Genomic DNA, 14,767 nt, shown 5'->3' with positions numbered 1-14,767 from the left:
CATCCACCATATTACAATCCCATAATAGCCCACGGAGATCGTAATACGACGGGCATGATATCCATGATGTTGGTGACAGAGTAACCCATCCACTAAACTCAAAATCTGGCCTTAAATCTCTAAACAAAGTGCAACAATTTTCAAATATATGTTCTTCATAATGCTAAAATTTTCTGATGTCTTTATTTTCAATTCTCAAAAATCAGTTGATATAAACAGACTCAGATACACAATTCAGCAGTCCAGTTCATAACTTCAGTGTAGACACAAAACTGTCTTCAGCATGATATCTAGGGTACAAAATCAGTCTTCTTGAAAACAGGCATTAACTGTTAAAAAATGTTGAGCATGAAGGAAAAATCTTCTAACTCAATTTCTAATCTAAAGAGTTACACAGGTTTCTTATTGTAGCAGGCTGGGTCTCTATATAGCGTACGAATATTGCGTGCACTTTGCAGAGAGTCCAAACAACCCCTTTTTGGTATCCAGGGGTGAAAAGCAGACCAGCTAATACCCTGTTTTGTGGTAGTATGGGTGAGCAGTTAGGCTAATCTAGGAGATGAGCTAAGCATTTGTTGTACTCACAGTATCAATAATTGTTGACACACACGCAGAAGAATAACTTAAGACCAATTTACAAAAATACTTCAGATTGTTATAAAACTTTAAAGATCAAAATCATCAATATACGGTGAGTACTCCTTTATTTATTTTTCAAAGTTTAGAAAATGTTCTGTTGTGCGTAATTACACACTATAGAAATCAATGGGAAAACTTTATAAATGAATTTAAAAACAGGAAATGCTCTAACAAATGTCACCTTTTATTTTTAGGTCGAGGTCATTGAAAGTGTCCAATGGGCCAGCTGAAAAAAAAATGCTCCCGGTTCAAGGGGGAGCAGCATTTGAAAGTCTTGGAGCTGGTATCCAGAGGAAAGGGGGACCACTTGCAATCACACTACACAGGCAGACTTAAAGGTACGTCTGGTGGGTCCCAATGGAGGGTGAAGGTCACACGAGGTTAGGGACCGTAGAGCACAGCTTGTTGAGCAATGCAGGGGCCAGGAAGGCCAGGTGCAGCACATATAGGTCAGCCAGGAATCTTGCATCATGAGGTCCTTGGAGTCAGGAGCAGGCAAATTTGAGGGTGGATTGCAGGTCAACAGGCCCACTCTGGGGGGGGGGGGGGGTTCTTGGGTTTCCTGAACTCCCTAGACTGATGCTTGCTTCTGGGCTTTTTGGAGTCTGGAGTGGACGTTGCTTCTGGTTGTCTGATGCAGGTCAACAGGCCCACTCGGGGGGGGTTCTTGGGTTTCCTGAACTCCCTAGTCTGGTGCTTGCTTCTGGGCTTTTTGGAGTCTGGAATGGACTTTGCTTCTGGTTGTCTGATGTTAGGGGTCTGGTACCCCGGTTATTGATACACCACAGCCCTGGAGAGTTGCAGTGCCACCAAACCTGGCACACTGGCAGACCTTGTTCTTAGAGGCTGAGGTGTGGAATTTGGTTGGCCTGCCGGGTCCAGTACATTGGTCAGCAGCTGATGAATTTACTGGACATGGAGAGTTCCTTGCCTGCTGGTTGCAGGGAGTGATGCTTTCATTCAGAGGGAGGTTCTTGGTGATGTTCAGAAGGCTGGAGGTCTTCTGGGGGTCTGTGGAGTCGTTCAGGTTTCCAGGCGACACCTCAGCGGTGATGGACAATTCCTTGGAGCAGCAGGCTGGCTTGGGGGACCTTTTCTTTGTACAACAGGACTTCAGTTCTCGAGCTTTGGGTCTTCTTCTGTTCTGGTCTTCTTGTGTCCACTGAATCTGAGGTTGTGGTCTAGGAATACCATCTAAACACTGAATTAAGGGGGCGTTAGGGGTGTAGTACCTGGTAGTAGCCAATGAACCACTTACCTTAGGGTGGCCACACCCACTAAGTGACCACTTCATGTGGGAAGGCATCACATCCCTAACCCTGATTGGCTATTTTCCTACCATCCAAGATGGAGGAAAATTAAATGTAGTGGTCACCTCGCCTGCCACACCTGGGAGGTGGTGCAGGCTCAGAGTGGCCACTCCTGCTATCCTTGCTAGGTTTTCTCGCTGATATTCCTGCCTAAAGTGAGGGAAAAACCATTGGGCAGCAATCTGCTGCTAGCAGCAGAGATGGGGGTCAGATTTTAGAGGCGGCAAGGCCATTAAAGCTAACAGCTGGTGCAGAGGGCCTGCCTGGGGGAGAAGGTGTGACACCTCCACCCAGGAAAGGCTTTGTGTTCTGGCTCCTGAGAGCACAGGCTCTCACCCCAGGGGTCCAGAATCTTGTCTGGTGGTGGCAGGCTGGTAAGGACCAGTCAGCAACCACGCCCGGGCTGTTAGGTTTTGCAGGGGGTAGGGGCCCCTCTGAGGTGCCCTCTGAGGTGCCCTCTGGGTGCAATTTAAAATAATCCAACACTGGCATCAATATGGGTTTATTTTCCTGAGTTGTTTGATACCAAACAACCCACGGTTCAGAGAGGCCATCATATAGCAGGGGAACTCATAATGATCAGTGTCCATCCCATGCATTTGCTATGGCTTCTCTGTACTCTTACTATGTCTAAGAGTTAACAAACACAGTAGGGGCATATTTGCTCATGCACACATATGCCCTCACATAAATTATAGTGCATCCTAGCTTAGGGCTGCAAGGCCTGCCAGAGGGGGGCCTTACCTATATTGCATGCAGTGTTAGTGAGCATGGCATTTTTGGTGAGTGTCATGTGGAGTTTGCAACTTTTGGATACACCTTGTCATGCACTTGTAATGGCAGTTTGCATGAGACTGGTGTGGGGTCTCTCAGAGTGGCACAATTGGTGCTGCAGCACTAGGGTGCCCTCTTCAGTACCCATGCCCTAGGTTCCAGGGGTACCATCTATTAGGGACTTACGCAGGCGGCTGAAGTGCCAAACATAGTACATTTTTGGGGAATAAGAGATCTGACCCAGGGAACCTGTTTAGCAGGGACCGAGGACACTTGCAATTTGAAACCACATAATTTCCATGCAAAAGGTGGGGGACGACCATGTCAAAAGAAGCTCTTTATCACACTTAAAAAAGTTAAAAATCAAAATCTTCTTTTTAGAGGTTCAAAATTTCAGTTTCATTACTTCATTAGGAAATTATCCAATGCAGATTGCCATTGCTCTCAATTCAAACTATTCATGGGGGAATTCTAACAAAAATCATTAGCCTCTCAGATCAGTGTCTCTTTCATCTGGTTCAGTTCTCGTCAAGAATGCCGATTCAGGTCCAGTGCACTTAGTGTCAAACTTCTGATCTTAAGCGCTTCAGATCTGTTTGTGTTTGAAATACTATTTTTCCTTCTCTCACGTTTAGACCAATCAGCTTCAGTCAGATCTGTTTAATTTTCATCTTTATCTGACTCATGATTTGCACAACTTACAGCTGGGTTACATTGAACTGATCTCTGAGTTTTCAGAGTGCCAGATTTTAAAAATTAATTTTCCTGTGTTGGTATTGTAGCTGCTTTTTTGTTGGTTTTGCAGTTGTTTTGGTTCTTCTTGTTCCCCTCCCTCTGGTTCCACATATCAAACTTGAGCTTGACTCTATTAATTAGTAGTTTATGTCACCACCTCTTCATCTGCAGGCTTCACTCTCTTTGTGTAAGATGCATGGATCTAAGGTGGCAAACTGTCAGAGTCACCAGATCCTCGGGGTCTGTGCACGTTCCCAACACGTCCACCACTGAACAGCTCCAAGACTCTGATAGATAAATCACAGAGGCTAAGAGAGTTCAAGAGGGGAAGAGGGGATGAGGAAGGGAAACAGCTGGGAAGGAGACCTGTAGTAAGAAAAAGGTTAGAACACACAATATGAAAATTATATCTCCTGAAATCAATACTAGACTATGATTCTAAGCATAGTCATTCTGAAAACATGAACAATCTAAGAATTAAGTTTAAAATGACTAAGTTTCAAGATGGCCGGATACCTGTAAGGGAATCAAGATGGATTAAATGAAAACTTTCTTATTCAAGTACTTTCCTTTACATGAGAATCAGAAAAACATTCTGACTAAATTTTAAACCAGTCATATAAATCCTTTTTTGAGAATGCATACTAGGACCATACAATATTGCATCTAGAAACTCTGATCTTCTGTGTACTCTTAAAATGTTTCAACACAAATTGCGCATATTGTCAATTTATATATGTATATATATATAGTAAACACCACAAAAGGATTGTGCACCATGAATAACACAATATGGATTCAGGAAAATAAATCACATAACTTGTCAACTCGAATATTACATGATAAATATCTTAAAATAGTGGCACACAATAAACAACATGAATTAAACTCGAGGAGAGAATCGTGCGTCTTGCCGATTCGAGTGTCACCATGTAGAATGCCAAGAAATGGTAGTACACAATGAATATCAAAGTCAAATCATCATTAAACGAATTGCGCGTCTTGCCGATTCGTAAACCACAATATAAATGCCAAGAAATAATAGCTCACAATGAATAACAAGATCAACGTACAATGAAACGAATTGCGCGTCTTTTGCCGATTCTTAAGCCACCATGTAAATGTCAAGAAATGGTAGCGCGCAATGAACAACAAAGTTAAAACACCATAAAACGAATTGTGCGTCTTGCTGATTATTAAGCCACCATGCAAATGTCAAGAAATGGTAGCGTGCAATGAATAACAAGATTAAATTATCATGAAACGAATCGCACGTCTTGCCGATTCACAAGTCACCCTGCAAAAGACACAAACACTCAAGCGCATATTTCACACGCGCAAAGTACTCTGTCAAATCATAAAAGAATTAGGCCCAAGAACATGAGAGTTCTCGATAACGGCGTCGGGAGGCCAGCCCAACCACCTACTTACCGCCCAGAACAAGGATCTCCAAATGAAGAATGAAAGTAAGATGTCTGGAAGATCAAATAGGCAACCGGGACAGGAGCTCAGGAAGTAGCTTCTGCTCTGAACCGGGACCTCTGAATAGTGAGCACTTGGAGCTGGGCTGGCTCCTTTTTATAAAGTCTTGGCCCAGCCCACAACCACACCCAGGCATGTTGCAGGGAAAGTCTCTAGAAGGCCTTGGAAAGGGACCACACCCTAACACACTCTGAAAGCCTGCAGCAATACATTGCAAATGAACAGCATTTGTAAGCACATTAAAAATAAGTCTTCAGGATTGAACTCTGCAATGCAAAAGGTTAAACAACAACATATCAGCACAATGCATAAATTACATTGTTTTGAGAGTGCTGGGTTTTTGCATTCTAGTCGCCAATAGAGCGCACACTGCCCTGGTGTTGACACAAACCTCCACACTTCACAGCTGTGTTTGTCACCAAAAGTATTTGATAAGTATTTGATAAGGCCCATTCATCAAGGTTCAAGACAGTACTTTCTGACATGCTTTTTCACCACAACCTGGTCTTCAGGCTCTAGGTGGTGGAATGGTTCTTCACTTGCTGAAGGTGTATCCAAATTCACCCGATGAGAAATAGAGTGTGCTGGATCAGCAAATCTCTTGCAGTAACTCAGATCTGAATCGTCAGTCATGTTCACAGAGCAGCTAAAGGAATACCAGAAATCATCATGACTCTGTCCATTAAAATCTCATGAGGTGACAAACTTGTGTTTTTGTTGGACATGCTCCTCATACTTAATACCACCAAGGGAAGGAAAACAGGCCATTTCAAAGTCACTGATGCACCCTGGGACCACTGCTTGCTCTGAAAAAATGTTTTCACATGCATTCACAAAGGGGAAGGGGTCCCATAGGGACCCCTTCCCTTTGGTGAATGGGTTAGCACCAATTTGAAACTGGTGCTACCTGCAATTGTTTTGTGACTACATTCGTGGTCACAAAACAATCATACATCGGACTGTGACTCGGAAACCCTTTTTGCGATTCGATAATGTGATTACCTAATCGCAAAATTGGGTTTGTGCATTGGAAAAAGCTTTTTTCTCGTCACAAACGGCCCGATTGCAACGAGAAAAATAGTTTCGTACATGTGGCCCCAAATCCCTAAACAAAAGCTTGGCTGATTTGAAAGCATCACATTACCTGGTTAAGTGAGCTTCAACCCACCAGTTAAACAGAAAACTGTTAAAATGTGCCTTAAATTACCGCATGGTGGCATTTCTACAATCTGTATTTGTAATCTTGTGAAATGTTCTTTTGGATTCCTTATTTGACTTATGATAACTTTAGTACTTCTCCCAACATTACTCTTTTGACAAATAACACACCTCTGACACAGTGTTTCTGAAACTCTTCTGAAATATTTTTAAATAATGACAATGTCCTGTTACATCCCACATGTGTACGTCTATGAAGATACCATGCCATCTGCACCAACATGCAATCAGGTAAAACAATTCCTTTATCCGCAGATCTGTGGATGTCCTGATGTCCAGGCTTCATTTATATCTTTTGAACAACCTGCTTTTTTCCCTTTCTTTTCATCCCCGGGGACCTTGTTCTGTGGTTTCATCGACTCGAGTGAATTTATCGACACACTCTAATTCATCTTCAGATGTTTCATGTCTTCCCAGTATACAAGATGCAAGAACACTGTGCTTTGCCATTTGATCTGAGAAGTTATTTCCTGCTGAAATTATGTCGTCTCCACTCTTGTGTGTGTCACATTTAACAACAGCAGCCTTCTCTGAAAACTACAATGCCTCTAGCAAATCTAGAATTTGTGCCACATTTCTAAAAAGGTGTGCCAGCAGATGCCAAAAACAGTGACAGCTGGTGACATTTCAAAGTAGTAAAGTGAAAAAAGGTAGGTATGTGTGTTTCGACGTGAGCGAAGCGAAAATGTTGAAGAAATGGGTGCCAAATGGTGCATTTTAAAGCACATTGAGTAAGCATGATGGTTTTAAATCAATTGTAAACGAGTACATTTGAAATAATTAAACACATTAAAACTGCCTCATATCTTACTGTATTAGATATGTGTAATTACTGTAATGTCACCAGGCCCTAGTGAAACCCAAAAGGAGATTGAACTGCATCTAAATTTCACTATAATCGAAAAAGAATAAGATCCCCTGTGTGACTCAGTCCCAGTTTGACTGACCTTCCGGGAGCGCCGGAGAAATGATTAGTGCCGTGGCAGAGTCAATGTCCTCAAATAAATAGCTATGCTTATGTAAAAGCTCTCCATTGCGTCGACTTGGGGAGGATGATAGGGGGAGTCAGCCATGCAAGCAGGCCGCAACATGTGGCAAACCCATTGAGCTATCTTACCAAGTCACAGAATTCCTGGATGTGTCTGATCACTACACATTGTGTACGTTCTCGAAATAAAAAACCAAAATGAGGGACCACTGGACAGTCAATAATTGGTATATGTGGTATTATCATTACCTCATTCATTAATTCTTTCATCTCCATGTACTTTTTTCCACATGCATGCCATACAAGAACGTCGGAGAGCTATACAGAAAATGCTTTACTGAATGTAGATAATATTTGTGCACTCTTTCCTTAAGTCTTCATTTGCGCCCTGGGTGCTTATAATTCAACAAGCTCGCGCTATTCATTAATACACATTTCAAGCCTCTACAGGTGTATGTTTACCGTGGGACTTTTTATTGATTGGTGTGAGTTTTGGCTTTCTTTGTTTTGTTTATCCGGTTGTTTATACATTTCCTCACTTTTTCATTCATTTTATTTTCACGTCTTTTTCAGTTTATGCATTCCTTCTGCTCTTTCGTGTTTTTGGTTTGCATCTTCCTAATTCATGTTAATACACTGATAATCTGTTTCCATTTTTGTTTTTCCCTAGTGTTTGTTCCATTTTCTCTTTTTTCTTTTGTTTCTACTTCCTTTCTGGCTTTTGTTTGTTGGGCAATTCGTTTGTTTGCTGAATCATACGTCATTGGACATTCAACAAGTGTGACACCTCAGACTATGTTAGACCTGCAAAGCCATAAGAATGGCATGGGTGCAGGTATTAGTTGTTTTAACATATCTTGTATTAATAAACAACTGTTGTTCTCCTCACCTTTAAATTACACAAACAGCGCTACTATGTGGCAGAGTGTCATTGGTGTCGGTGTTGACAATTAGGTGGCGGTGAGCACCGGAAACCTCGGGCTCAAATTGGTCCCTGCATGAAAGTAGATTTCTCCGGGCAGACAGAGTAAAAGAGACAGACTTTTGTCTGAGATCGGACTATGGAGTTATTGGACGAGTCATCCACCCTGCTCTGTTCTTCCTACTTTCAGTTGGGTCTCAGTATCCCTGAGTTCCCTTCTGCTTTCAAGAAGTGGGGTGCTTGACTTGTCTCTTAGTATCTGGGAATGTTAATGGGTCTATTGTTCTCCTCAATAGAAAAAGTATATCTGCTACAGCAAGTTAAAAAAAAAATACACTGATGTGTGTATGCGTGTGAATGTGAGTTTGTGAGTGTGTCTGCATGTGAATGTGCACGAGTGAGCGCACATGTGTCTGCCTGTGTGAACGTGTGGGCGCACGAGTGTGTGTGCACGAATGTTTGTGCATGTGTGCTTGTGAGTCCATGTATACACGTGAGGGTGTCTATGTGAGTATGGACATATGAAATTGCGTGTTTGCAAGTGAATGTGCAGGACTAGATTGGCCTACAACTCAAATAGACAGTGCCCAAAGGGAGGGACTGAAAGGTCAGTGTGTGGGGAGTTTTTTTTAGCTGTTTATGGGCCAATTTTATGGTCTGGCGGGTGGGTTTTACTGTTGTTTTCCCTGATATTCAAACAAACATTGCCTGCAGCAAGCTCAAATCCACACAGTTTTCTAAACAATGCAGAGCACTTACATAGTATGTTTTTACAAGTTCAAAACTGCCCCAGTTTGCAAACATGGGCCAATTTTTAGCTATCTAATTCATTAATCTGGGCCTCTTATATTGGTCCCCAGGTTATTTTCTGTCCAAGTTTCACACTGTGAGTGTGCACTTGAGTTTGTGTGCACTACAGTGTGCTCATGAGTGTGTGTGCACGTGTGTATGGACAAGATATTGTGTACATTTGTACATGAGTGCATATGTGCTTGTGATTGTGCACTTGACTATGAGTGTCTAGAAATCTGTTTGAATCTCAGAAGTCTTACTCAACCTTTAATCCTCCTGACGTCGGCAAAAAGGGTTCTATCCAGTTGGGGAACAATAAGCATCTTTTGTTCAGTGGCAAGATACCCCCAAAGTGTCAAGGCTTGCTTTTGTAAATACACTTTATGTGTGTATGCAAAGAATTTCTGCATGTGAGTTTTGGTGCATATGAGTGTGGGAGTGCCATATGTGTATGTGAGGGCCTGTATCTACCACAATGGCTGGTGCAGCAACCAAGAAGTTCAAAATTGAGTGCATTAGCAAAACTGCTGTTTGTAAGTCATGAATGGCTAAGTGAATAGCTTTTCCAAGTAGGACGCTAGTGTATTAGCATGTGTATGTCTTTATGTATTTCAATTACACTATAGAGCAACAGTATGGGGCAGTGCACATCAAAATAATTTTGGCAGGACTCATTGTGAGCTACAGAGGCATGGAATGGAATCCTTCCCAAGAGGGCTACTTGTCTGACTGCAGTGACAGAAGCATCCAAGTTTAGACTTCAGGGACTCCTGCCCTTTGTGTCTTACACCCTGGGGACTGCAGAGGCTGCCTTAAGAAAGGAAAGTGATGGTTTTGGAGCTGATCTAGTTGTCTAAGTGATGAACTCTAGAATAGTTACTCTGCCTGGAGAGCTTGCTCGCCTGCATCACCAAACGAAACTTTGATTAATATTTTGAGTTTGGCAGATGCAAGATATTCACCAAAAAAGTGAGGGATGTCCCACATGCTCTGTTTAGATGTTTACAAATGTATGCTTATAGTGTTTAACTTTGTATGTACTGTAAATATGTTGGATGGGGCATGAGCAACATTTTGATGAATGTGCCTCATCTCCAAACTATAAATAATCCCCTTTGTTCTTCCACCCCAAGTAAAGTCCTATACTAAGCCTCCTTACCTATCTCCAGCGTGGTGGGCAATCATTCTAGGTACTGAGATCTTCCCATTAATGGGCTTTGACGATGTGTGAAGACAACACAGATTTATATAGAGACTTTGCAAGTTTAAAGAATTCAACACTGGGGTCTCCCTGCATGTCCTAAACACAAGATTACGATTCCTTTCCAGTGAGTCCATGTTCTCCTGTACTGAAAGCCAGTGAACCTAACCAGCAGGGTACCATAAACGCCTACTATCCCACAGACAAAATAAGTGTTCCTCCATGACCACTGGTTCCCAAAACTTCAGGGCCTAAAGTTTCACTGGTACGTTCACCAGCAGAAATTGGTTAACTGGAACTGCTAGACTTCAAGGGGAATGAAATATTTTGACAAAACCAGACACTTTCAAAATAAGAATTGGTGGATATCCCTGTACTGCTACTGGTCACTTCAAACTACTGCCTTGATTTCCAGCTGGTATAATATGCAGAATGAACGTTCATACCATATACCTTGCATACACGTTACCTGCAAAAGGTTACCCTATCTTTTTCTAACAACCATGAACCTCAGTATGTGCGACACCCTAACAATCTGTTTGCCTAAGTACACATCTGCAGCCCATTAATGCCATATCCAGTTTTTAAAATCTGGGATCCTGTTTTGACCATTTTTAAAACTACGACCTGTTTTAAAGAACTCAGTTAAAAATGCAAAATTCATGTATTCAAGCCTAGCATCTAACATAATACTGGAGTGGGACAATGCCCAGCCTTGTGTGCATCCATGCTATTGTATTCATGTCATGTGCTTGGTTTATACACTTACCAAGCATTGATTTATTATTCAGCTGATCTTTGTAGTATAATCAGGGCACAAAGTTATTTCACTATCTTATGGTTCAATGTACTTATTAAAGCTACCAAGAATGTTTACTTTTACAAATGCCATATTAATTCCACTAACTCAACCCCAGAGTAAACCATGCCCCATACCACCCACTGTATTTGGTTGAGAACACTACTTGGTAGGTCTCAGTCTTAGCACAGGAAGCTAACAAAGCACAGGGCCCTGATTTCATCCCAGTTGATAAGTTTCAACACAATCTTAAACTTTGGTCTAAAGTCCTGATGTAATGCAGTAGTGGCTACCAACACCATCCCCTCTCCATGGAGATCAGCCTTAATTACAACAAGCATTGGCAAAGCCAATAGGTCTTGCCTATACAAGAGCTATTTGCTTGCAATGTGCTAATGCCATGTTGTAGACTAGTGTGACTGCTGTTCAGCAAGGCTAAAGGTTAGTGACGTGGAGTGCCATAGAGTGGAGTGTGGGATAGTGTTGTAGAGTGTCAGAAATGTGGTTTTTGGTTGGCAGTCAGGTTACCCTCTGTCCAAGCAAGAACCCTCACTCTAGTCAGGGTAAGTCACACACAATCCAAAATTAGCCTGTGCCCACCCTCTGGTAGCTTGGCACGAGCAGTCAGGCTTAACTTAGAAGGCAATGTGTAAAGTATTTGTGCAATAAATCATACAATAACACCATATAGCACAACAAAAATACACCACACAGTGTTTAGAAATGTGAAATTGTAGAGATATCACTGAAAAGTGATATAAAGAGGGTCATTCTGACCCTGGCGGCCGGTGGCCGCCAGGGCCACCGACCACGGGAGCACCGCCAACAGGCTGGCGGTGCTCCAATGAGCATTCTGACCGCGGCGGTTCAGCCGCGGTCAGAAGCGGAAAGTCAGCGGTCTCCCGCTGACTTTCCGCTGCTCGTTTGAATCCTCCATGGCTGCGGAGCTCGCTCCGCAGCCATGAGGATTCTGACCCCCCCTACCGCCATCCTGTTCATGGCGGGAAAGCCGCCATGAACAGGATGGCGGTAGGGGGGGTCGCGGGGCCCCCGTAAGAGGGCCCCGCAAAGTATTTCAGTGTCTGCCTTGCCACTGCACCCGTCGCACCTTCCCACTCCGCCGGCTCGATTACGAGCCGGCATCCTCGTGGGAAGGTCGTTTTCCCCTGGGCTGGCGGGCGGTTTTTCAGCAACCGCCCGCCAGCCCAGGGGAAAACTTGTAATACCCGCTGCGGTCTTTTGACCGCGGCGCGGTATTTTGGAGGGCGGCATCCTGGCGGGCGGCCTCCGCCGCCCGCCAGGGTCATAATGAGGCCCAAAGTGTCTTAAGTCTTTAAAAAGCAAACAAAGTCTCTTTCAAGCACAAAGTACCTGGTTTAAAGTGGAAAATCTCCGCAAAGGGCCGCAGAAGAAGAGATATGTGGAAAAATGGTGTGTGCGTCGATTTCTCCCCTGCACACACGGACTTGCGTCGTTATTTTTCACGCGGGGAAGTTGTTTTCCGGTGCGCGGACAGTCTCTTTCTGTGGGTTACGGGATTACCAGATGTCCCGGGGTCTGTGCGTGGATTCTTCGGCTTGATTTCCGGCTGCGCGTTGTTCCGCGAGGCTGTGCGTCGAAGTTTCGATCTCACGGCAGGCGTTGTGTCGATTTCCCCTCTGGAAGTCGAGTGGCGTTGTCCTTGCGAGGCCGTGCGTCGAAGTTCTGGTCACCCCGAAGGCGTTGCGTCGATAAGCGTCGGTGTGCTGCGATTTTCTCGCCGCAGAGCAAGCTGTGAGTCAAAATTTTCGGCGCACGAAGAGTCCAAATGAAAAAGAGAAGTCTTTTTGGTCCTGAGACTTCAGGGAACAGGAGGCAAGCTCTATCCAAGCCCTTGGAGAACACTTTTACAGCCAGACAAGAGTTCAGCAAGGCAGCAGGGTAACAGCGAGGCAGCAGTCCTTTGCACAAAGCAGTCAGGTGAGTCCTTTAGGCAGCCAGGCATTTCTTCTTGGCAGGATACAGGTTCTGGTTCAGGTTTCTTCTCCAGCAAGTGTCTGATGAGGTAGGGCAGAGGCCCTGTTTTATACTAAATTGAGCCTTTGAAATGGGGGTGACTTCAAAGAGTGGCTAATAAATGCACCAGGTCCCCTTTCAGTTCAATCCTGTCTGCCAGGGTCCCAGTAGGGGGTGTGGCAGTCCTTTGTGTGAGGGCAGGCCCTCCACCCTCCCAGCCCAGAAAGACCCATTCAAAATGCAGATGTATGCAAGTGAGGCTGAGTACCCTGTGTTTGGGGTGTGTCTGAGTGAATGCACAAGGAGCTGTCAACTAAACCTAGCCAGACGTGGATTGAAAGGCACAGAAAGATTTAAGTGCAAAGAAATGCTCACTTTCTAAAAGTGGCATTTCTAGAATAGTAATATTAAATCCGACTTCACCAGTCAGCAGGATTTTGTATTACCATTCTGGCCATACTAAATATGACCTTCCTGCTCCTTTCAGATCAGCAGCTGCCACTTCAACAATGTATGAGGGCAGCCCCAATGTTAGCCTATGAAGGGAGCAGGCCTCACAGTAGTGTAAAAACGAACTTAGGAGTTTCACACTACCAGGACATATAAACTACACAGGTACATGTCCTGCCTTTTACTCACACAGCACCCTGCTCTAGGGGTTACCTAGGGCACACCTTAGGGGTGACTTTTATGTAGAAAAAGGGGAGTTCTAGGCTTGGCAAGTACTTTTAAATAGCAAGTCGAAGTGGCAGTGAAACTGCACACACAGGCCTTGCAATGGCAGGCCTGAGACAAGGTTAAGGGGCTACTGAAGTGGGTGGCACAACCAGTGCTGCAGACCCACTAGTAGCATTTAATCTACAGGCCCTAGGCACATATAGTGCACTCTACTAGGGTCTTACAAGTAAATTAAATAGCCAATCATGGATAAACCAATCAATAGTACAATTTACACAGAGAGCATATGCACTTTAGCACTGGTTAGCAGTGGTAAAGTGCCCAGAGGTCCAAAAGCCAACAACAACAGGTCAGAAAAAATAGGAGGAAGGAGGCAAAAAGTTTGGGGATGACCCTGTCAAAAAGCCAGGTCCAACATAGAGTAGATCTGTTAGAGTAGAGTGTTGTAGAGTCTAGTACTGGGAGTAGAGTGTCATAGAGTTGAGTAGAGGGGAGTAGAGTTCAGTGGTTCAGTAGCAGAGAGTGTCGTAGAGTGCAGTGTCATAGAGTGGAGTGCTGTGGAGTGGAGGAATAGGGTGGTGAGGGTTGGAGTGGATTGAGGTAGTCTGGTGGATTTGATTGGAGTTGAGTTGGGTGGGCTGGATTGTGGTAGAGAGGAGAGGATTGTGTGAAGTGGGTGGATTGGAGTGGGTGAACTATATGGAGTGGAATGGAGTGGGGTGGATTATAATGGGGTGGGGTGAGGTCTATTTAATTGGAGAGGACTGGAGTGGGGTAGATAAGATTGGATTGGGGTGGGTGGATTGAATTTGGAGTGATAGGACTGGGGTGAGATGGACTGGATTGGGGTGGGGTGGATTGATTTGGATGGGATGGATTGGATTGGAATGGGGTGATTTGGAGTGGAGTGAATTGGGGTGTGATGGAGAGAGGGAGTGGAATAGATTGGACTGCAGTGGGGTGGATTAGATTTAACTGGAGTGGGTGGATTGGACTGGACTGGAGTGGGGTGGATTACATTAGAGTGGAGTGGGGCAGGGTGGGTTGGATTCATTGGATTGGAGTGGGGTGGGTTGGAGTAGAGTGAGATGGGTTAGAGTGGGGTACATTGGATTGGGATGTATTGGATTGGAGAGAGGTGGGCTGGATGTATTTGATTGGCGTGAGTGGACAAGTAGGGTGGGGTGAATTGGATTGGGGTACAGCGGGTGGGATTGGACTGGAGTAGGGTGGG

This window comes from Pleurodeles waltl, chromosome 11, assembly GCF_031143425.1.
Source record: "Pleurodeles waltl isolate 20211129_DDA chromosome 11, aPleWal1.hap1.20221129, whole genome shotgun sequence".
In the NCBI taxonomy this organism is placed as follows: domain Eukaryota; kingdom Metazoa; phylum Chordata; class Amphibia; order Caudata; family Salamandridae; genus Pleurodeles; species Pleurodeles waltl.
The sequence above is the reverse complement of the archived record's forward strand: the minus strand, read 5'-3'. Positions refer to the sequence as shown.